Genomic DNA, 21,995 nt, shown 5'->3' on the forward strand with positions numbered 1-21,995 from the left:
CGTTTAAGAGACTTAACAAGCATTTGAAAAGGAAGGAGAAAGGAACTCTGAAAGAAAAAGGGGGGCAGGGGGAAGCTCTCTTCCCTCTTCCATTATTTCCAGCCGGGGAAGGAGCGAGCATCTGAGGGTCAGGGTCTGCTTGTCCTCGGGGAAGCCGCCGTGGGAGTGTCGGGATCTCGGTTTCAGCCTCTGCAGCTTCACTCGTTTTCTGTGCGGTTTCTTTTGGAGCCAGGACACTGATATCCTTCTGTCACTGGACGCGTCTCCCAGTCCAGACCCCAACAGACGGTTCTTGGATCTCACGCAAGAGAATCCAGGGTGAGTCCACAGTGCAAAGAGAAAGAAGGTTTATTAAGAAAGTAGAGGGGCTGGGCCACGGTGGCTCACGCCTGCCATCCCAGCACTTTGGGAGGCCGAAGCAGGCGGATCACCTGAGGTCAGGAGTTCGAGACCAGCCTGGTCAACATGGAGAAATCCGGTCTCTACTAAAAATACAAGCATTAGCCGGCCGTGGTGGCAGGTGCCTGTCATCCCAGTTACTCAGGAGGCTGAGGCAGGAGAATCGCTTGAACGATGGAGGCGGAAGGGTTGCAGGGAGCCGAGATCGTGCCGTTGCACTCCAGCCTGGGTGCCAAGAGCAAAAACTGTGCCTCAAAAAAAATGAAAAAAAAGAAAGAAAGAAAGACAGAAAAAAGAAAGAGAAATAAAAGAATGTCCACTCCATAGACAGAGCAGCCCGGAGACCTGCTGATTACCCATTTTTATGATGATTTCTTGATGACATGCTAAACAAGGGTTGGATCATTCATACCTCCTGTTCTTTTTAGTTTGTTTTTGTTTTTTCAGTCTGAGTCTCGCTCTGTCTCCCAGGCTGGAGTGCAGTGACGCGATCTCGGCTCACAGCAAGCTCTGCCTCCCGGGTTCAAACGATTCTCCTGCCTCAGCCTCCTGAGTAGCTGCGATGACAGGCACCTGCCACCAAGCCTCGCTAATTTTTGTATTTTTAGTAAAGACAGGGTTTCAACATGTTGGCCAGAATGGTCTCGAACTCCTGATCTCGTAATCCGCCCGCCTTGGCCTCCCAAAGTGCTGGGATGATGGGCATGAGCCACAGACTGTGGCCTCATGCCTCCTGTTTTTAGGCCATACAGGGTAACTTCCTGGCGTGCCTATGACTCTGTAAACTGTCCTGGCGCTGGGTGAGCGTGTCTTTTAACAGTGCATGCCTTAGAATTAGCGTATAATGAGCAGTGAGGACGACCTGAGGTTACTTTCGTCACCATCTTGGTTTTGGTGGGATTTGTCCAGCTTTCTTCACTGCAAGCTGTTTTATCAGCAACGTCTTTACAATCTGCATCGTGTGCCAACCTCCTATCTCATCCTGTGGCTTGGAATGCCTTAATCCTGGGAGGCTGAGGCAGGCGGATCCCCTGAGGTCGTGAGTTCGAGACCAGCCTGACCAACGTGGAGAAATCCCATCTCTACTAAAAATACAAAGTTACCAGGGTGTGGTGTAATTCCAGCACTTCGGGAGGCCAAGGTGGATGACGATGTCAGGAGTTCAAGACCAGCCTGGCCAGCAAGGTGAAAGCCCGTCTCTACTAAAAATACAATATTAGTGCGGTGTGATGGCAGGTGCCTGTAATCCCAGCTACTCAGGAGGCTGAGGCAGGAGAATCGCTTGAACTAGGGAGGCAGAGGTTGTACTGAGCTGAGATCGTGCCATTGCACTCCAGCCTGGGCAACTGAGCAAGACTCTGTCTCCAAAAAAAAAAAAAAAAAAAAAAAAAAGGCTTAGCATTCTGAGAAGGTAGCCCAGAAGGTCTCAGCTTCATTTTACCCTGTTCAAGGGGGAGTTGCTCTGCTTCCAACACCTTTGACAAGGTTGTTTGGGAATCTTCCGAATGATGAGGGAGTGACAGAAAGTTAAGGCGCTCGGATCAGAAGCCCGGGCCGTCTCTCTCACGGGCGTCTGTGGGACGATTGTCCAGGGAGGGGGAGGCTCTGGGCACTTCAGGAGGCTGGAGGTGGGAGCTTTCCTATCCTGGAGGTGGCTCTGTGTTTTGGAGACTCGTTGTACCACATAAAACATCCTTAAATATCCTTGCCTTCCGCCGCTGTTTCATATAATAATAGTATAATGATATCTTATAATTATAAAATAGTATAATTATTTTATAATACTTAATAAAATAATTTTACAATAATTTTATAATAAACATAATTTATAATAAAATAATTATATAATAAATATAATTTATAATAAAATAATTTTATACAAATATAATTTATAATAAAATAATTTTATAATAAACATAATTTTATAATAAATATAATTTTATAATAAAAATAATTTTATAGTAAATATAATTTATAATAAAATAATTTTATAATAATTAATAAAATAATTATATAATAATATAATTTATAACAAAATAATTTTATAATAATAAAATAATTATATAATATAATTTATAACAAAATAATTTTATAATAATTAATAAAACAATTATATAAGTATAATTTACAACAAAATAATTTTATAATAATTAATACAATAATTATATAATAAATATAATTTATAACAAAATAATTTATAATTAATAAAATAATTATATAATAAATATAATTTATAACAAAATAATTTTATAATTAATAAAATAATTACATAATATATTATTATATTATAACATTACTATGATAATTATATTAACATATAATTATGTATATATATGCTTTTTGAGATGGAGTTTCACTCTTGTTGCCCAGGTTGGAGTGCAGTGGTGCAATCTCAGCTCACCATAACCTCTGCTTCCCGGGTTCAAGCAATTCTCCTGCCTCAGCCTCCCGAGTAGCTGGGGTTACAGGCATGCACCACCACGCCCGGCTAATTTTGTAATTTTAGTAGAGATGGGGTTTCACCATGTTGGTCAGGCTGGTCTCGAACTCCCGACCTCAGGTGACCTGCCCACCTCGGCCTCCCAAAGTGCTGGGATTGCAGGCGTTAACCACTGCACTGGGCCAATATATAATAATGTTAATAATAGCATATTATTAATATATTACAACTGACATATTAATATATAATATATTTAATTACCCATTTTAGTATGTTAATATATAATATAAAAATATGATTAATATATAGTTATTAACATATTAATATATTATATTGATATGTTAATTATATAATATTTTATACATTTACATTATATAATAATATATAATAATATATAATATTTAGTATATAATAATATATACCATATTTATATATATATAGTATATATTATATATTATAATATGGTGTATATTAGAATATATTTTATAATATAATAATATATACTCCCTGGGAAGTATAATAATAATAATAATTATTATTATTAAGAGATGGGGTCTTGCTCTATTGCCCAGGCTGGAGTGCAGTGGTACGATCTTAGCTCACTGCAGCCTCTACCTCTCAGGTTCAAGCAGTTCTCCCATTTTAGCCTCCTGAGTCACTGGGACTACAGGTGTGCACCACCATACCCAGCTAATTTCGTAATTTTTTGCATAGAGGGAGAGTCTCACTATGTTGCCCAGCCTGGTTGGGAACTCCTAGACTCAAACAATCTTCCCCGCTTCTAAAGTGCTGGGGTGACAGGTGTGAGCCACCATGCCCGGCCAGGCTCCCTAAATGTTTGGACAAGTGGTAACAAGTAGCTTACTGTAAAAGCAGAAAGAAAAAGAAAAAGAAAGGAAGGAAGAAAGGGAAAAAAAGAAGGAAGGAAGGAAAGAGAGAGAAAGAGAGGGGGAAGGAAGGAGGGAGGGAAGGGAAGAAAGGAAGGAAGGAAGAAAGGAAGGAAGGAAGGAAGGAAGGAAGGAAGGAAGGAAGGAAGGAAGGAAGGAAGGAAGGAAGATTCTAATTCAAATCAGTCGCTTAAGAGGGAGAGATCAGGAAATTCCCAACTAAAGTGCTGGGGTGAGAGGTTTGAGCCACCATGCCCGGCCAGGTTCCCCAGCTGTTTGGACAAGTAGTAACAAGTAGCTAAGTGCAAAGGCAAAAAGAAAGAGAAAGAAAGAAAAGAAAGAAGAAAAAAAGAAAGAAAGAAAGAAAGAAAGAAAGAAAGAAAGAAAGAAAGAAAGAAAGAAAGAAAGAAAGAAAGAAAGAAAGAAAGAAAGGAGGGAGGGAGGGAGGGAGGGAGGGAGGAAGGAAGGAAGGAAGGAAGGAAGGAAGGAAGGAAGGAAGGAAAGAAGGAAGGGAGGAAGGAAAGAAGGAAGGAAGGGAGGAAAGAAAGAAAAAAGGAAGGAGGGAGGGAAGGAGGGAAGGAAGGAAGGAAAGAAAGAAGGAAAGAGAGAAGGAAGAAAGGAAAGAAAGAAGAAAGAAAAAGAAAGAAAGAGAAAGAAAGAGAAACAACAAATCCTAGTTCAAATCAGTAGCTTAAGAGGGAGAGATCAGGAAGAAAGAAAGAAAGAAGGAAGGAAAGAGGGAAGGAAGGAAGGAGGGAGGGAAGGAAGGAAGGAAAGAAAGAAAGAAAGAAGGAAGGAAAGAAAGAAAGAAGGAAGGAAGGAAGGAAAGAAAGAAAGAAAGAAAGAAGGAAGGAAGGAAAGAAAGAAAGAAGGAAGGAAGGAAAGAAAGAAAGAAGGAAGGAAGGAAAGAAAGAAGGAAGGAAGGAAAGAAAGAAGGAAGGAAGGAAGGAAAGAAAGAAAGAAAGAAGGAAGGAAGGAAAGAAAGAAGGAAGGAAGGAAGGAAAGAAAGAAGGGAGGGAGGAAGGAAAGAAAGAAGGAAGGAAGGAAGGAAATAAAGAAGGAAGGAAAGAAAGAAAGAAGGAAGGAAGGAAGGAAAGAAAGAAAGAAAGAAGGAAGGAAGGAAAGAAGGAAGGAAGGAAGGAAAGAAAGAAGGAAGGAAGGAAGGAAGGAAAGAAAGAAAGAAAGAAAGAAGGAAGAAAAAACAAATCCTAATTCAAGTCCGTTGCTTAAGAGGGAGAACTGAGGCCATTTCCCAGCCGGAGGATGTGTCCTCTAGATCGGAGGGCATCGTTGGTAGCAGCCCTGACTCCCCTCTGAAGTCACTCGCAGACCCCCCAGGCTCTGTGCACAGGAGAACCGCGAAGCCTCCGGGAACGGCGTTTTGTCGCTCGCTGCCATGAGTCTGGCTCGACTCCTCGCAGAATGAGGTGGCCGCATGGTCAGGGGCGTCCGGAGACACGGCCGTGCATGTCTTGGACGTGCGAAGTCATGTAGAGGGTCGGGGAAAGCCTCTTGCAGGATAATTTCTGAATAGTGCTTTTTTTTTTCTCCAGAGCCATACATCATTGTCAACTCAGAAGATTACACGTTACCGTTTCTTCTGTGAACCAGGCACTCGGGGCAGGTGCAAATGTCCCCAGATGCAAATCCTCCTGGTAGATAAAGTGACACAGATATGAATGTGGACAGCGCCGGTCTCCTTCCTCCACAACCCGCCTTTTTTTGTTTGTTTGTTTTCAGGTGATGCCGGCAGACACCCATCGGCAGCCCACGTTTTAATTTCAAGGCTGGGAGCCGAAATGACGGTGTTTAGTCACACACGGCATCTATTATAAGGTAGGCCTGGGCGGGAAGGGAGGTGCAAAATACATGCTATCATTCATTGAGATGAAAATAAAATAAAGTCAGTTGAGCTCGCCTCCCCGGAGGGGACAGGAAGGCAAACGTGTATCTGGCTGAAAAATTTCAGACGCTGTTTTATACCTGCATCCAGATTTCGAGACAGAGGCCAAGCACCTGAATTTCTGTCCCAACTTTCTATTTTTAACGTGTTCTTTGCTGGGTCATATTCTTTTCTTTTCTTTCTTTTTCTTTTATTTTATTGTATTTTTTTAATTTTTATTTTATTTCATTTTTTTTGAGACGGAGTCTGTCGCCAGGCCAGAGTGCAGTGGCGCGATCTCGGCTCATTGCAACCTCTGCTTCCCAGGTTCCAGCGATTCTCCTGCCTCAGCCTCCGAGTAGCTGTGGCTACAGGCGCCTGCCACCACGCCCGGCTAATTTTGTATTTTTAGTAGAGATGGGGTCTCACCCTGTTAACCAGGATGGTCTCTGTCTCTTGACCTTCTGATCCATCCACCTCGGCCTCCCAAAGTGCTGAGATGAGCCACTAGACTGGGATGTATACAGTTGGCCTGTGATCCCCCTCCCTAGACTGGGATGTATACAGTTGGCCTGTGATCCCCCTCCCTAGACTGGGATGTATACAGTTGGCCTGTGATCCCCTTCCCTAGACTGGGATGTATACAGTAGCCTGTGGTCTCTCTCCCTAGAGTGGAATGTATACAGCCGGCCTGTGGTCTCCGTCTCTAGTGTGGGATGTGTACAGTCAGCCTGTGATCTTTCTCTGTAGAGTGGGATGTATACAGCTGTGGCCTGTGGTCTCCGTCTCTAATGTGGAATGTATACAGTTGGCCTGTGATCCCCTCCCTAGACTGGGATGTATACAGTCGGCCTGTGGTCGTTCACCGTAGAGTGGGATGTATACAGCAGCCTGTGGTCTCCCTCCCAGGCGTGGGATGTATACAGCTGGCCTGTGGTCTCCGTCTCTACTGTGGGATGTATACAGTCGGCCTGTGGTCTCCCTCCCTAGAGTGGGATGTATACAGCAGCCTGTGGTCTCCCTCCCAGGAGTGGGATGTATACAGTTGGCCTGTGGTGTCTCCCTAGACTGGGATGTATACACCCGGCCTGTGGTCTTCCTGCCTGGTGTGTATACAGCAGGCCTGTAACGCCCCCTCCACAGGCCGTATCCCTTGGACTCCTGGTCTGCAGACAGCCCAGGTCCTCGTTCCCTGACACGCTGCGTGGGGCATTCATTTTTCCGTCTGGGCCCGGGTGACCCTGGCTTTGCCGTGGCTTCGAGGCGAAGATCCGTGAAGGCCTCGGTGGGGCTCAGTCTCGTGGTGGAAACTCACCCTGTTTCTGCTGCAGGATGTCCCAGGAAGGCCTAGAATACGGTGGCATCGCGTCCCTCTCCTCTGTGGCTCCCCGAACCTGCAGGCGAATACATCTGCCCCGTCTTTTCTCTGCCTGTGTACTTGGGGACGGGTCCGTGGGATACGACTTTGAAGTTAAAAATCTAGTTTCTGGTTCTTTCAAGAACCTTCTAGAATGAGCATGTCTGAATGTCATGACGTCTCTCTCCACAACAAGATTTTGGATTCCTCCAGGACATGGTCCACCCACAGCTATTTGACCAGGCTGTTATTTAAGAGAATGTAGATGATTCCATAAACGTTTTAGCCTGTAAAACGGGGATTGTTAAGATCGACCCCTCCAGGTAAAATGAGTGGATTTAAAATACCAACCTCTAAAAGGCGCGATTCATAATCTCTAATGGCTTGTGGGAAAAAGCCGTTCTAATTTACGTGTTCCTCCTGGCGGAGCAAGAGGTAGCCCGGGACTTAACGCCGTGATTCACATCGAGGTTCATTTTAAAAGGAAAATGGGGAACTCTGCAGATTTAACGGTTTCAAAACGGCATCCACGGTTTTGACGTGGCCTTTAAACAAACAAACTTCTCGGGGGGAACCCTTCTTCTTCATGTTTACGGGCCATGTGTGTTTCTCGTCTGTAAATTAGTCGGGAGGTTTGCTTATTTTTCCGGTGTTAGCAGTTCTTAGAGCCCTGAGCTTCAGAGTCACACAGAACTGGGTTTGAATCCAAACACAGCACCACAATGTACTAGCTCTGTTTCTCCGGAGAAGTTCGTTCATTCCTTTAATTCTCATTTTCTGAGTCTGTAGCCAATCGCCTAGAGGTTTGATGACATTTAAACCAGATAATAGATGTACATCGAGTGGCACAGAATTTTAATGCACAGAAAGCGTTCAAAAATAGCCATCATTCTTGTTGATTTCTCAGAGCTCTTTATATATTAAGGACACAGGCTCTTTTATCATTGGCCTATGGTATCAAGATTTTTCAGCTTCTTTTATGCTACTTGAAATTGTTTCTTAAACATAAAGAGTTTTAAAATTGAATGTAGTCAAATTGATCAGTCTCGTTCATATAATGTCTTCCATTGTTTTTATTCCTGGAAAGTCCTTCTCAATGTAGAGATGTAATATTCATGTGTATATATATATATATATATATTTTTTTTTAATTTTATTTATTTTTTTTTTTTGAGATGGTGTCTTGCTCTGTCACCAGGCTGGAGTGCAGTGGTGCGATCTCAGCTCACTGCAACCTCTGCCTCCTGGGTTCCAGCGATTCTCCTGCCTCAGCCTCCCGAGTAGCTGAAATTACAGGCACCTGCCACCACGCCCGGCTAATTTTTGTATTTTTAGTAGAGACGGGGTTTCACCATGTTGCCCAGGCTGGTCTCAAACTCCCGACCTCAGGTGATTTCCCCACCTTGGCCTCCCAAAGTGCCGGGATTACGGGCGTGAACCACGGCGCCCGGCCCATCTTCTGCATTTGAAGCTACGTTTCCTGACTTAATTTTTACATGTAGCACTTTTTCCTTAGAAGGAATTGTGATGGTTGATCACGGGTGAGGCCCTGACTTATTTTCTCCCTCGCAATATCGGTCATTTAGATCACACGCCCTACTCGTTGGCAAGTCTGTTCTTTCTCTGTGGGTTTTAATTTTGGAAACGTGGCTTACGTGATGGTACATGAATAGCGTCCAGGAGCTCCTGGTTCAGGTACGCCTGTTGGGATTCCCCCAGGGCCAACTTGTCCCGGCCTCTGTGGCCCGGAGAAGGTTCTGTGGGCCTCCAAGGAGGTCTTGGAGCAGAAACAAGTTTGCAAACATGGGGTCTCACTAGGTTGCCCAGGCTGGAGTCTGTAGTACGATAGACTGAGACGATATACGGTAAAAAGAAGGCAGGAAGAACACACCTTGCTTGGATGGGGTGTAGCTTTCTGTGTAGCAGGACGAGCCGCAGACAAAACTGACCTTTTAAGGGCTTACAACTCGAAGGGGTCCACGTGAAAGGGTCATGATGGAACGTGATGGGGGGGATTACACGCATCGGCTAACAGAACAGAAAGTTTTACGGTGCTTTGTCATACAGTGTCTGGAATTGACCGATAACACAAGTAGTTTGGGTCAGGGTTAATATTATTATTATTATTATATTATTATTATTATTATTATTTTAACCACCAGGGCCAGGTGGTAGTGCCAACGTCGTCTGGCTGTTTATCTTACTTCTGTTTCTTTCCAACGTTTTGCTTTCCCTCCTTCTCTCCTGTCTTATCAACTAGGGGAAAGGGGAGGTGGGGGAGAAGCTGGGAAGAACAGGGGAAGTGGTGGTGTCATTTCGGTTGAGAGGCTGAGATGAGGATTTGGGTCCAAGGGGCTTCTCTGAGAGGCGGGGTCCCCGGGAGCGACATGGGAGAGGAATGGGAGAAAAAGCCGGTTGAAGATGGTAGATGGTCATGGTGGAAACGTTCCTTTCCGGCAATTTTTTTTGCTGCTCTGTTCATTTTTCTTGCTGTCGTTTCGATGGAGTTTTGCTCTGGCCTGATCTCGGCTCACGGCAACCTCTGCCTCCCGGGCTCGAGCAATTCTCCTGCCTCAGCCTCCCGAGGAACTGGGATTACAGACGCCACCACCACGCCCGGCTGGTTTTTGTGATATTGGTACAGACAGGGTTTCTCCATGTTGGCCAGGCTGGTCTCGAACTCCTGACCTCAGGGGATCCGTCCACCTCGGCCTCCCAGAGTGCTGGGATGACAGGGGTGAGCCATCCCCCGACTGGCCGCTATGTTCAGTTTTAAAAATGGGAAACTGCTGCGTTGGTAAAACCCGTGTTTCTCAGAACTGAGGGTCCATCAGATATCCCTGGAGGGCTGGTTCAAACACAGATTACGGGCCGGGTGCGGTGGCTCACACCTGTAATCCCAGCACTGTGGGAGGCCGAGGCGGGTGGATCACAAGGTCAGGAGATCGAGACCATCCTGGCCAACACGGTGAAATCCCGTCTCTACTAAAAATACAAAAATTAGCCGGGCGTGGTGGCGTCTGTGGTCCCAGCTACTCGGGAGGCTGAGGCAGGAGAATGGCGGGAACCCGGGAGGCGGAGGTTGCAGTGAGCTGAGATCCGGCCACTGCACTCCAGCCTGGGGGACAGACTGAGACTCTTGTCTCGGAGAAAAAAATAAAAACCCACAGATTAGGGGGCCCACTTCCAGAGTTTCTGATTCTGTAGGTCTGAGATGGTGAAGAAATGTGCTTCATTCCCTAAAATACGTAGGTCGAAGCCCCAACTCCTGGGACCTCAGAATGTGACTGCATTTGGATGTGTCATCTTTAAAGAGGTGATCCAGGTAAAATGAGGTCACTAGGGTATGAGCCCTAATCTCATAGGACTGGGGTCCTCATAAGAAGAGAAGATGAGGACACAGACACACACAGAGGGACGATCCTGTGAGGACTCAGGGAGAAGACGGCGTCTCCAAGCCCAGGAGAGAGGCCTCAGGAGGAACCAGCCCTGCCCACACCTGGATCTCGGACCTCCAGCCTCCAGGACTGTGGGAGAATCAATGTCTGTTGTTTATAAGCCGCCCAGTCTATGGTATTCTGTGATAGCAGCCTGAGATGGACTAAGACATCCCATAAGAAGAGGAGATGAGGACACAGACACACACAGAGGGACGAGGCTGTGAGGACACAGGGAGAAGACGGCGTCTCCAAGCCCAGGAGAGAGGCCTCAGGAGGAACCAGCCCTGCCCACACCTGGATCTCAGACTTTCAGCCTCCAGGACTGTGGGAGAATCAATGTCTGTGGTTTAAGCCGCCGGGTCTGGGTCTGGTATTTGCAGAAGGATAAACAGAGGAACGTAGCTGGATTTCAGTCATTTCCCTTTCTAAAGAGTTCCGGGGCGGGGGGAGTTCCTGCTGGTGCGGAATCCTCTTCCGAGAACCTTCAGTTATGGTGGTAAAAGATGGAACGCTCCTCTCTTCATTTGAAGATGTTAGCCGCGTTTAACAGACAAACCCTGGTGAAACTATTACAAAAAAGGATACGTCTGTTCCCATTTCCCGGTGAATTTTGATGTGCACGTGGTAGATGCAATAGGAGGAGACACAATTCTGCAGTGTATTAAATAAAAGAACAACGCCATCATCACCCAGTAGATTGATTTCTGGAGTGCAAAGACGTCTCAGTGTCTGTAAATCTGTGACCGTTAAACTAATGATGTCTTCACGTTAAAGGAACGTACGATTTGAATTTATTCGTCGATGCGGAAAAGACTTTGGATAAACATTCGCAAGGAAATTTCTCAGGAAAAAGCTTGCAGAAAATTAGAAACAAATGGTAGCTGCTTAAATGTCAACCACAGCAGTCGTCTTCACAAATGAGAAGCTGATTACACAATTATTTAAAATACAATTTTAGGCCGGGCACGGTGGCTCACGCCTGTCATCCCAGCACTTTGGGAGGCCGAGGCGGGTGGATCACCCAAGGTCGGGAGTTCGAGACCAGACTGACTAACATGGTGAAACCCCGTCTCTACTAAAAATACAAAAAATTAACCAGACGAGGTGGCGGCGCCTGTAGTCCCAGCTACTCGGGAGGCTGAGGCAGGAGAATGGTGTGAACCCGGGAGGTGGAGGTTGCGGTGAGCGGAGATCGCGCCACTGCACTCCAGCCTGGGAGACAGAGGGAGACTCCGTCTCAAAAAAATGAGGTGGAAATACTGTATTTTCTGGGTTCCTATATGATCTAACCACCATATCCACTTCCCATTCCTATAATGTTTTGTTAGTGTCTTATAATTAATTTTTAAATTTAATTTAAAATCTGTTTTAAATTAATTTTAGAAATTGATTTAAAAAATTAAATTACAAAAATAATCCGTAGTAATTAAACCATTTTCACATGCCACTAAAAATCATTAAAACAAATGTTTGAAAGAAAGATGAAAATTATTGTGTTTTATTATTATATTGGGTTAGCTAGAACCTCCAAATAGCAAAAAATGGTGGTGTTTGGGGCTTATAACTCATCTCTTTTTTTTTTTTGAGAGGGAGTCTCGCTCTGTCGCCCAGGCTGGAGTGCAGTGGCCGGATCTCAGCTCACTGCAACCTCCGCCTCCCGGGTTCCCGCCATTCTCCTGCCTCAGCCTCCCGAGTAGCTGGGACCACAGGTGCCCGCCACCACGCCCGGCTAGTTTTTTTTGTATTTTTAGTAGAGACGGGGTTTCACCAAGTTAGCCAGGATGGTCTCGATCTCCTGACCTCGTGATCCACCCACCTTGGCCTCCCAAAGTGCTGGGATTACAGGTGTGAGCCACTGTGCCCGGCCATGCCCAGCTATATTTTTGTGTTTTTAGTAGAGACGGGGTTTCACCGTGTTATCCAGGCTGGTCTCGATCTCCTGACCTCGGGTGATCCACCTGCCTCGGCCTCCCAAAGTGCTGGGATTACAGGCGTGAGCCGCTGCGTCCGGCCATGTACTTTTAAAGCATAGTAATTGGCCAGGCATGGTGACTCATGCCTGTAATTCCAGCACTTTGGGAGGCCGAGGCAGGAGGTTTGCCAGAGGCCAGGAGTTCAAGGCCACCCTGGGAAAATTAGGGAGACCCCATCTTTACAAAAAAAAGTAGCCGGGTGTGGTGTCCCGTGTGTGTGGTCTCAGCTCCTCTGGGAGGCTGAAGCGGGAGGATCACTTGAGCCCAGGAGTTGGAGGCTGCAGTGAGCCAAGATTGCAGCACTGCCCTCCAGCCTGGGCAGCAGAGAGAGACCCCGTAAGAAACACAGAGAGAGAGAAAGAGAAGGAGGACATGGAAGGAAGGAAGGAAGGAGAAAGAAGGGAAGGGTAAGGAAGGGAAGGGAAGGGAAGAAGGGAAGGGAAGGAAAGAAGGGGAGAGAAGAGAAGGAAAGAGAAGGGAAGAAGGGAAGGGAAGAGAAGGGAAGAAGGGAAGGGAAGAGAAGGGAAGAAGGGAAGGGAAGAAGGGAAGGGAAGGGAAGAAGGGAAGGGAAGGGAAGAGAAGGCAAGAAGGGAAGGGAAGGGAAGAAGGGAAGGGAAGGGAAGAAGGGAAGGGAAGGGAAGAAGGGAAGGGAAGGGAAGAAGGGAAGGGAAGGGAAGGGAAGGGAAGGGAAGAAGGGAAGGGAAGGGAAGAAGGGAAGGGAAGGGAAGAGAAGGGAAGGGAAGAGAAGGGAAGGGAAGAAGGGAAGAGAAGGGAAGGGAAGAGAAGGGAAGGGAAGAGAAGAAGGGAAGGGAAGGGAAGAAGAGAAGGGAAGAAGGGAAGGGAAGGGAAGGGAAGGGAAGAAGGGAAGGGAAGGGAAGGGAAGAGAAGGGAAGGGAAGGGAAGAAGGGAAGGGAAGGGAAGAAGGGAAGAAGGGAAGGGAAGGGAAGAGAAGAAAGGAAGAGAAGGGAAGGGAAGAGAAGGGAAGGGAAGGGAAGAGAAGAAAGGAAGAGAAGGGAAGGGAAGAGAAGGGAAGGGAAGGGAAGGGAAGAAGGGAAGGGAAGAAGGGAAGAAGGGAAGGGAAGGGAAGAAGGGAAGGGAAGAGAAGAAGGGAAGAGAAGGGAAGGGAAGAGAAGGGAAGGGAAGAGAAGGGAAGGGAAGGGAAGAAGGGAAGGGAAGAGAAAGGAAGGGAAGGGAAGAAGGGAAGGGAAGGGAAGAAGGGAAGGGAAGAGAAGGGAAGGGAAGAGAAGGGAAGGGAAGAGAAGGGAAGAGAAGGGAAGGGAAGGGAAGGGAAGAAGGGAAGGGAAGGGAAGGGAAGGGAAGGGAAGGGAAGAAGGGAAGGGAAGGGAAGAAGAGAAGGGAAGAAGGGAAGGGAAGGGAAGAAGAAGGGAAGGGAAGGGAAGAGAAGAAGGGAAGAGAAGGGAAGGGAAGAGAAGGGAAGGGAAGGGAAGGGAAGGGAAGAAGGGAAGGGAAGAAGGGAAGGGAAGGGAAGAGAAGAAGGGAAGAGAAGGGAAGGGAAGAGAAGGGAAGGGAAGGGAAGAAGGGAAGGGAAGAAGGGAAGAAGGGAAGGGAAGGGAAGGGAAGAAGGGAAGGGAAGGGAAGGGAAGAAGGGAATGGAAGGGAGGAAGGGAAGGGAAGGGAAGAGAAGGGAAGGGAAGAGAAGGGAAGGGAAGAGAAGGGAAGGGAAGGGAAGAAGGGAAGGGAAGGGAAGGGAAGAGAAGGGAAGGGAAGGGAAGAAGGGAAGGGAAGGGAAGGGAAGAGAAGGGAAGGGAAGAGAAGGGAAGGGAAGGGAAGGGAAGGGAAGAAGGGAAGGGAAGAAGGGAAGGGAAGGGAAGAGAAGAAGGGAAGAGAAGGGAAGGGAAGAGAAGGGAAGGGAAGGGAAGAAGGGAAGGGAAGAAGGGAAGAAGGGAAGGGAAGGGAAGGGAAGAAGGGAAGGGAAGGGAAGGGAAGAAGGGAATGGAAGGGAGGAAGGGAAGGGAAGGGAAGAGAAGGGAAGGGAAGAGAAGGGAAGGGAAGAGAAGGGAAGGGAAGGGAAGAAGGGAAGGGAAGGGAAGGGAAGAGAAGGGAAGGGAAGGGAAGAAGGGAAGGGAAGGGAAGGGAAGAGAAGGGAAGGGAAGAGAAGGGAAGGGAAGGGAAGAAGGGAAGGGAAGGGAAGGGAAGAGAAGGGAAGGGAAGGGAAGAAGGGAAGGGAAGAAGAGAAGGGAAGAAGGGAAGGGAAGAGAAGAAGGGAAGAGAAGGGAAGAAGAGAAGGGAAGAGAAGGGAAGAAGGGAAGGGAAGGGAAGGGAGGAAGGGAAGGGAAGGGAAGGGAGAGGAGGAAGGAAGGAAGGGAAAAGAAACTAAAGAAGAAAGAAAGAGAGAAAAGAAAGAAAGAAAACAGAGACAAAAAGGCAGCCCACTAGATTAAATTACCCATGAAATCTAAACTTGGTTCCTTAAGCCCCGACACTTTGAAGAGAGACCCAATCCAGAAGTGAGTGGCATTTTGGGGGGGCCTCATGCCGTGGGGAGCTGAGACTGTCTTTGAAACTGGCCTCTGAGTTGAAATTTGGGTCCTACCCTCCCCTGCCCAGTCCTCAGACAGTTTATAAAAGTTGCCTAGACTCACATTTTTATCTGGTAATTCAAGACTCGCAGAATGAATGCAAGAAAACAGAGACGACCTTGTAGAGTAGCTGGCCGTCGTATTTTTCTTGGAAGACAGAGTATCCTTAAATTAATGCTAACATTTGAAATACCGGCCCATTGATCATGGACACACGATTCCTGGATTCCTTGAAATATTTTTGGAAGTGGCAGCCCACGCGTTCCTTCGTTCTTGCCCAACACCAGTGGGCTGGATGGGACGTTCGCCGCAGTCTCCACCGCTCCCTGATGTCTCTCTCACGTCAGGTCCGCCTGACTCACTGACATGACCTGCCTACTCCTGTAAGCGTTTGAGTCTGGGATGTTTGCTAATGTGCTGACGACATGTTTGTTCAACATGAGCTAAAGTATTCTGAGAGGCAGGTGCTGGCACACCCACATGTACTGGAGACTCTGAGGTGAGCATTGGAGATTCTGAGGTGCGCACTGGAGACTGAGATGGACATTGCAGACCCTGAGGTGGGCATTGGAGAATCTGAGATGGGCATGGGAGACTGAGATGGGCCTTGGAGACTCAGGTGGGCATTGGAGACTCTGAGGTGTGCTTTGGAGACTCTGAGATGGGCATTGCAGACCCTGAGGTGGGCATTGCAGACTCTGAAATGTGCGTTGGAGACTCTGAGATGCGATTTGGAGACTCTGAGGTGGGCATTGGAGACTCTGAGATGGGCATTGCAGACCCTGAGGTGGGCATTGCAGACTCTGAAATGTGCGTTGGAGACTCTGAGATGCGATTTGGAGACTCTGAGGTGGGCATTGGAGACTCTGAGGTGCGCATTGCATACTCTGAAATGTGTGTTGGAGACTCTGAGGTGGGCATTGGAGACTCTGAGATGGGCATTGCAGACCCTGAGGTGGGCATTGCAGACTCTGAAATGTGCGTTGGAGACTCTGAGATGCGATTTGGAGACTCTGAGGTGGGCATTGGAGACTCTGAGATGGGCATTGCAGACCCTGAGGTGGGCATTGCAGACTCTGAAATGTGCGTTGGAGACTCTGAGATGCGATTTGGAGACTCTGAGGTGGGCATTGGAGACTCTGAGATGGGCATTGCAGACCCTGAGGTGGGCATTGCAGACTCTGAAATGTGCGTTGGAGACTCTGAGATGCGATTTGGAGACTCTGAGGTGGGCATTGGAGACTCTGAGGTGCGCATTGCATACTCTGAAATGTGTGTTGGAGACTCTGAGGTGGGCATTGGAGACTCTGAGATGGGCATTGCAGACCCTGAGGTGGGCATTGCAGACTCTGAAATGTGCGTTGGAGACTCTGAGATGCGATTTGGAGACTCTGAGGTGGGCATTGGAGACTCTGAGATGGGCATTGCAGACCCTGAGGTGGGCATTGCAGACTCTGAAATGTGCGTTGGAGACTCTGAGATGCGATTTGGAGACTCTGAGGTGTGCTTTGGAGACTCTGAGATGGGCATTGCAGACCCTGAGGTGGGCATTGCAGACTCTGAAATGTGCGTTGGAGACTCTGAGATGCGATTTGGAGACTCTGAGGTGGGCATTGGAGACTCTGAGGTGCGCATTGCATACTCTGAAATGTGTGTTGGAGACTCTGAGGTGGGCATTGGAGACTCTGAGATGGGCATTGCAGACCCTGAGGTGGGCATTGCAGACTCTGAAATGTGCGTTGGAGACTCTGAGATGCGATTTGGAGACTCTGAGGTGGGCATTGGAGACTCTGAGATGGGCATTGCAGACCCTGAGGTGGGCATTGCAGACTCTGAAATGTGCGTTGGAGACTCTGAGATGCGATTTGGAGACTCTGAGGTGGGCATTGGAGACTCTGAGGTGCGCATTGCATACTCTGAAATGTGTGTTGGAGACTCTGAGGTGGGCATTGGAGACCCTGAGGTGGGCATTGCAGACTGAAATGTGCTTTGGAGACCCTGAGGTGGGTATTGGAGACTTAGAAATGTGCTTTGGAGACTCTGAGATGGGCATTGGAGACTCTGAGATGGGCATTGCAGACCCTGAGGTGGGCATTGCAGACCCTGAAATGTGCTTTGGAGACTCTGAGGTGTGCATTGGAGACTGAGATGGGCATTGGAGACTGAGATGGGCACTGCAGACCCTGAGGTGAGTATTGCAGACTCTGAAATGTGCTTTGGAGACTCTGAGGTGTGCATTGGAGACTCTGAGATGTGATTTGGAGACTCTGAGACTGAGAAGGGCATTGGAGACCCTGAGGTGGGCATTGCAGACTGAAATGTGCTTTGGAGACTGAGGTGTGCGTTGGAGACAGAGATGGGCATTGGAGACAGAGATGGGCATTGGAGACAGAGATGGGCATTGGAGGCCCTGAGGTGGACATTGCAGACTCTGAGAGGTGCTTTGGAGACTCTGAGGTGGGCATTGGAGACTCTGAGGTGGGCATTGCAGACCCTGAGGTGGGCATTGCAGACTGAAATGTGCTTTGGAGACCGTGAGATGTGCGTCGCAGACTCTGAGGTGTGCTTTAGAGACTGTGAGATGGGCACTGCAGAGGCTGAGGTGTGCTTGGGACACTCTGGAGTTCCAGTATATGATGTGACTGCTTTTCAGAGCGGCAGACAGGATGTCCAGCTGGAGCCGGCCAGCAGCAGGACGCTGACTGTGCATGAGTGACGCGGCCGTGATTGGTGTAGACGGCCAGCGCGGACGCTCCATCTGCATGCAGGTGCTAAGTGAGCCCTGGGGAGAAGGTGACCTGAATGCTCGTCAACTGTTCTTTAGAAATTTCTTTAAATGGAAAATATGATTTAGGCAATTAAAAAAAAAAAAAAAAACAGAGTCCCAGGATATTAGCACACAGGTGAGAAGACGGGAGGCAGGAGGAGGACAAAACCTCTGCTCTTTGGCAAACCGAATGCTGACTAGACCTTAAACCTGGGCGAATGCACCCATAACGTGGGCGTCTTCACTGCTTCCGTGCAAGGTGCGTGCATTTGACACACGAATGGTGTGTCTTTGGGATGGTGTTTTTCTGACAATGCAACCTGCAGATAACATCTAACGAGGAGGGGTGAAGGATTATGTGTGCAGTGGGGGCCGAGGTCTCTCTCTCTCTCTTTTTTTTTGAGATTTATTATAATATATATAATATAATATAGTATATATTTTATATAAAATATATTATAAAATATTATAAAATAAAATATAAATATATAAAATATATATATTCTGTATATATATAATTTTGTGTGTGTGTGTGTGTATATATATATATATATATTTTTTTTTTTTGAGACAGAGTCTCATTCTGTCGCCCAGGCTGGAGTTCAGTGGTGTGATATCAGCTCACTGCAACCTCTGCCTCCTGGGTTCAAGTGATTCTCCTGCCTCAGCCTCCCGAGTAGCTGGGATTACAGGCTTGTGCCACCATTCCTGACTAATTTTGTGTGTGTGTGTGTGTGTGTATATATATAATATATATAAAATATTTTGTTATATTATTGTATATATTGTATAATATATAAAATATATTATATATATTATATATAATATATCATATCATGTAATATATATAATATATAATATATATTATATAATATTATATAATATATAATATAGTATCTATTTTATATAAAATATATTATAAAATAAATATAAAATATTATAAAATAAAATATAAATATATAAAAAATATATATTTTGTATATATATAATTTTGTGTGTGTGTGTGTGTGTATATATATATATATCTTTTTGAGATAGAGCCTCACTCTGTCGCCCAGGCTGGAGTGCAGTGGTGTGATATCAGCTCACTGCAACCTCCGCCTCCTGGGTTCACACCATTCTCCTGCCTCAGCCTCCCGAGTAGCTGGGACTACTGGCACCTGCCACCACGCCTGGCTAATTTTTTGTATTTTTAGTAGAGACGGGGTTTCACCATGTTGGCCAAGATGGTCTCGATCTCCTCACTTCGTGATCCACCTGCCTCAGCCTCCCAAAGTGCTGGGATGACAGGCCTGAGCCACCGCGCCTGGCTTTTTTTGTTTGTTGTTTGTTTTAGTAAAGACAGGGTTTGTCCATATTGCCCAGGCTGGTCTTGAACTCTGGACCTCAGGTGATCCACCTGCCTCGGCCGCCCAAAGTGCTGGGATTACAAGCGTGAAGAGCCACCGCACCTGGCCCGAGCTCTCTTCTGAGTGGGCAGAGTCCTGTGGCTCGGCCCTGGCCCGCCTGAAGGTGAAGATAGGCGGCTTTTCCAGCCCTGGGATCGGTGCTGTCTTGCACAAAACAGGGCAACAGGCAATTTTCTCCAGAGATGAGAATCTCCACCTGCAAAGGAAGGAAGAACGAGGAATTTCTAGAGATGCCTTTGGGAGCTTCAGAAGGAAGAGGGTGTAAAATCTTGCTGTTTGATATAATGTTGGACGGAGGCGCCGTCCTCCAAGCTCACAAACACACGGGACCAGAGAGAAGGACGGAGGAGACGGGGTTTCAGGGAGGCAGGTGGGAGAAGAGGCGTGGGCGATCTCAGGGATGAACAGGGGACGGTATGAAGTGCCTGACCCCACACACAGTCACACATAGCCAGAAGGTAAGCACACAGCCACTGTCGTGAGCCCTCACGTGCAGGTGCAGGCACGCATTCTTGCAAGTCCCCGCGGGCACACAAGCACATATGCATATACGTGTACAGAAGGCAAGCACTCATAGCAACAAGCACTCACATGCAGGTGCATGCATGCATTTATTCACAGGTGCACAGAAGACAGGCCCTCACCCAGAGTCATAAGCACTCACATGTAAACGCACACATTCATGCAAGCTGCACATACGTGCACACACGCACACACGCACACACATGCACACACAAGCACACACATGCACGCACATGCACACACAAGCACACACATGCACACACAAGCACATACATGCACACACATGCACACACATGCACAATGCAAAGCACACACTCCTAGTTTTGTGCATTCACTGTGTATGTGTGTGTCTGTGTGTGCTCACGCGCCCTGATCCATGTGTGACTGTGTACGTGTGTGTCTGTGTGCTTACACGCCCTGATCAGTGCTACTGTTTATGTGAGTCTGCAGACACACACATACACAGTCGCACAAGAATCAGGGCGCGTGAGCACACACAGACACACACATACACAGTCACACACATGTGCACACGCCCACAGGTAGAAACATACAGCCACACACGTCTATTTTCATGCCAACAGTCACACACAGATCAGTGCGTGAGGGTAGACACAGACTCACACACATACACAGTCACACACAGATCACCTGAGGCCTGGAGTTGGACACCAGTCTGGCCAACATGGCAAAACCTGTCTCTACTAAAAATACAAAAATGAGCTGGGCGCCTTGGCGTGCACCTGTCACCTTAGCTTCGTGATTCCATATTTTAAAAGCAAATCTCCTTTCTGAGAACTTTCCATGCCATTTTGCTTGTCTGTCTAATCCACCTTCTCATTAAGCAGAAATGGTAATCGCGTCGAAATCACTGACAAACTATGATGTACGATTAAAATTCAGGCCATTTTCTGGGATGCAAACCCACCCCCCCCCCCCCCCAGCCTCTGTGTCTCTTTTTAAACCGTCATCTTACAAATCCTCTGATAGAAAGTTTGCACCGTTTTGAGGCAGAGCTTGTCATCGGGAACCATCTGGTTTCCGGAGACGTGGAAGATTAAAACGGGATACAGTATGAAAGCTTGCCATTCAATTGCTAATGTCTCCAACCACCACTCCAGCGGCGAAAGAAGTCATTGGGGGAAAGAGGTAATTAAAAGATCCCCTCGCAGAGACGGGCCCTGAGCAGGACCCGGGCACTCACCAACAGCACAACTCGTTTTCCAGAAGAGAGTAGGCCGCGGCCGGCCGGACGTCCATGGCCTCGGAGAGCTGCTCTGTGTCCTCTGGGGACGACGGTGGGCCCGGCTAAGAGGCGTTTCTCCTTTGTCTGGCCAGCATCCTTCTCTCCTCCTGTCCATGGCCATCGAGTGGCCGGGACTTGGTCGCCGTGGAAATCACGCCCGATGAAACGGAGGTAATGAGTGCAGACGACGTGTCACGAAGAAATAGCGCTGTTTCTCCTCAAAACGGGAGGTCCCAAGGAAGTCTCGATAATTTTCAAAGCCTGCAAGGAGAAAAGGCGATGTTCCGGCCATGGGTCATCCCCTCGCAATGAACCTACCAAGATAGTAAATACCACTCACGCCTGTCATCCCAGCACTTTGGGAGGCCTAGACGGGCGGATCACGAGGTCAGGAGATTGAGACCAGCCTGGCTAACAGGGTGAAACCCCGTGTCTACTAAAAATACAAAAATTAGCCGGACGTGGTAGCGGGCGCCTGTCGTCCCAGCTACTTGGGAGGCTGAGGCAAGGGAATCACTTGAACCCGGGAGGTGAAGGCTGCAGTGAGCCGAGATCGCACTACTGCACTCCAGCCTGGGCAACAGAGCGAGACTCCGTCTCAAAACATAAAAGCACATATTTCAATCGTCATCTTTATTTCCTTTTTAGATAATGGCAACTTTTATTTTGGTCCACGGATGAGAGCGGTGGCCTTCCATGGAGGTTAGAGGTGGTGCAGAATTCTGGCTCGCCTGAGACGAGCTGGGGAGTAAATACCCACATCACAGCCCATTTCTTGCCAGTGGTTCCCTAGGGTAAGTTCTTGCAGAAAGCAGGAGGCAGAGGAAGCAGGTCAAACCCTGTTTTGCAGGTTGGGGGTCTTGGGGTACAGGACAGATGGAAAAGGATGGATTATGGCTTGTTTTTGTTTGTTTGCTTTTGAGATGGAGTCTGGCTCTGTCGCCCAGGCTGGAGTGCAATGGCGTGATCTCGGCTCACTGCAACCTCCGCCTCCCAGGTTCAAGCGATTTTCCTGCCTCAGCCTCCCAAGTAACTGGGACTACAAGTGTGCACACCACCATCCCCGGCTAATTTTTGTATTTTTAGTAGAGACGGGGTTTCACCATGTTGGCCAGGCTGGTCTCGAACTCCTG

General features: G+C 47.5%; 1 long non-coding RNA gene across 1 annotated transcript in view; it reads left to right on the forward strand.

Annotated features, from left to right (window-relative positions):
• Positions 1-258: 258 nt before the first annotated feature.
• The window catches only part of LOC141409419 (uncharacterized), a 30,122-nt gene continuing 8,385 nt past the window's right edge, over positions 259-21,995 (forward strand). Inside the window, exons 1-2 of the long non-coding RNA XR_012430007.1 lie at positions 259-318; positions 5,467-5,562. This is a non-coding gene — a long non-coding RNA (uncharacterized lncRNA). The remainder of the gene's footprint in view (positions 319-5,466; positions 5,563-21,995) is intronic.

This window comes from Macaca fascicularis, chromosome X, assembly GCF_037993035.2.
Source record: "Macaca fascicularis isolate 582-1 chromosome X, T2T-MFA8v1.1".
Lineage (NCBI taxonomy): Eukaryota > Metazoa > Chordata > Mammalia > Primates > Cercopithecidae > Macaca > Macaca fascicularis.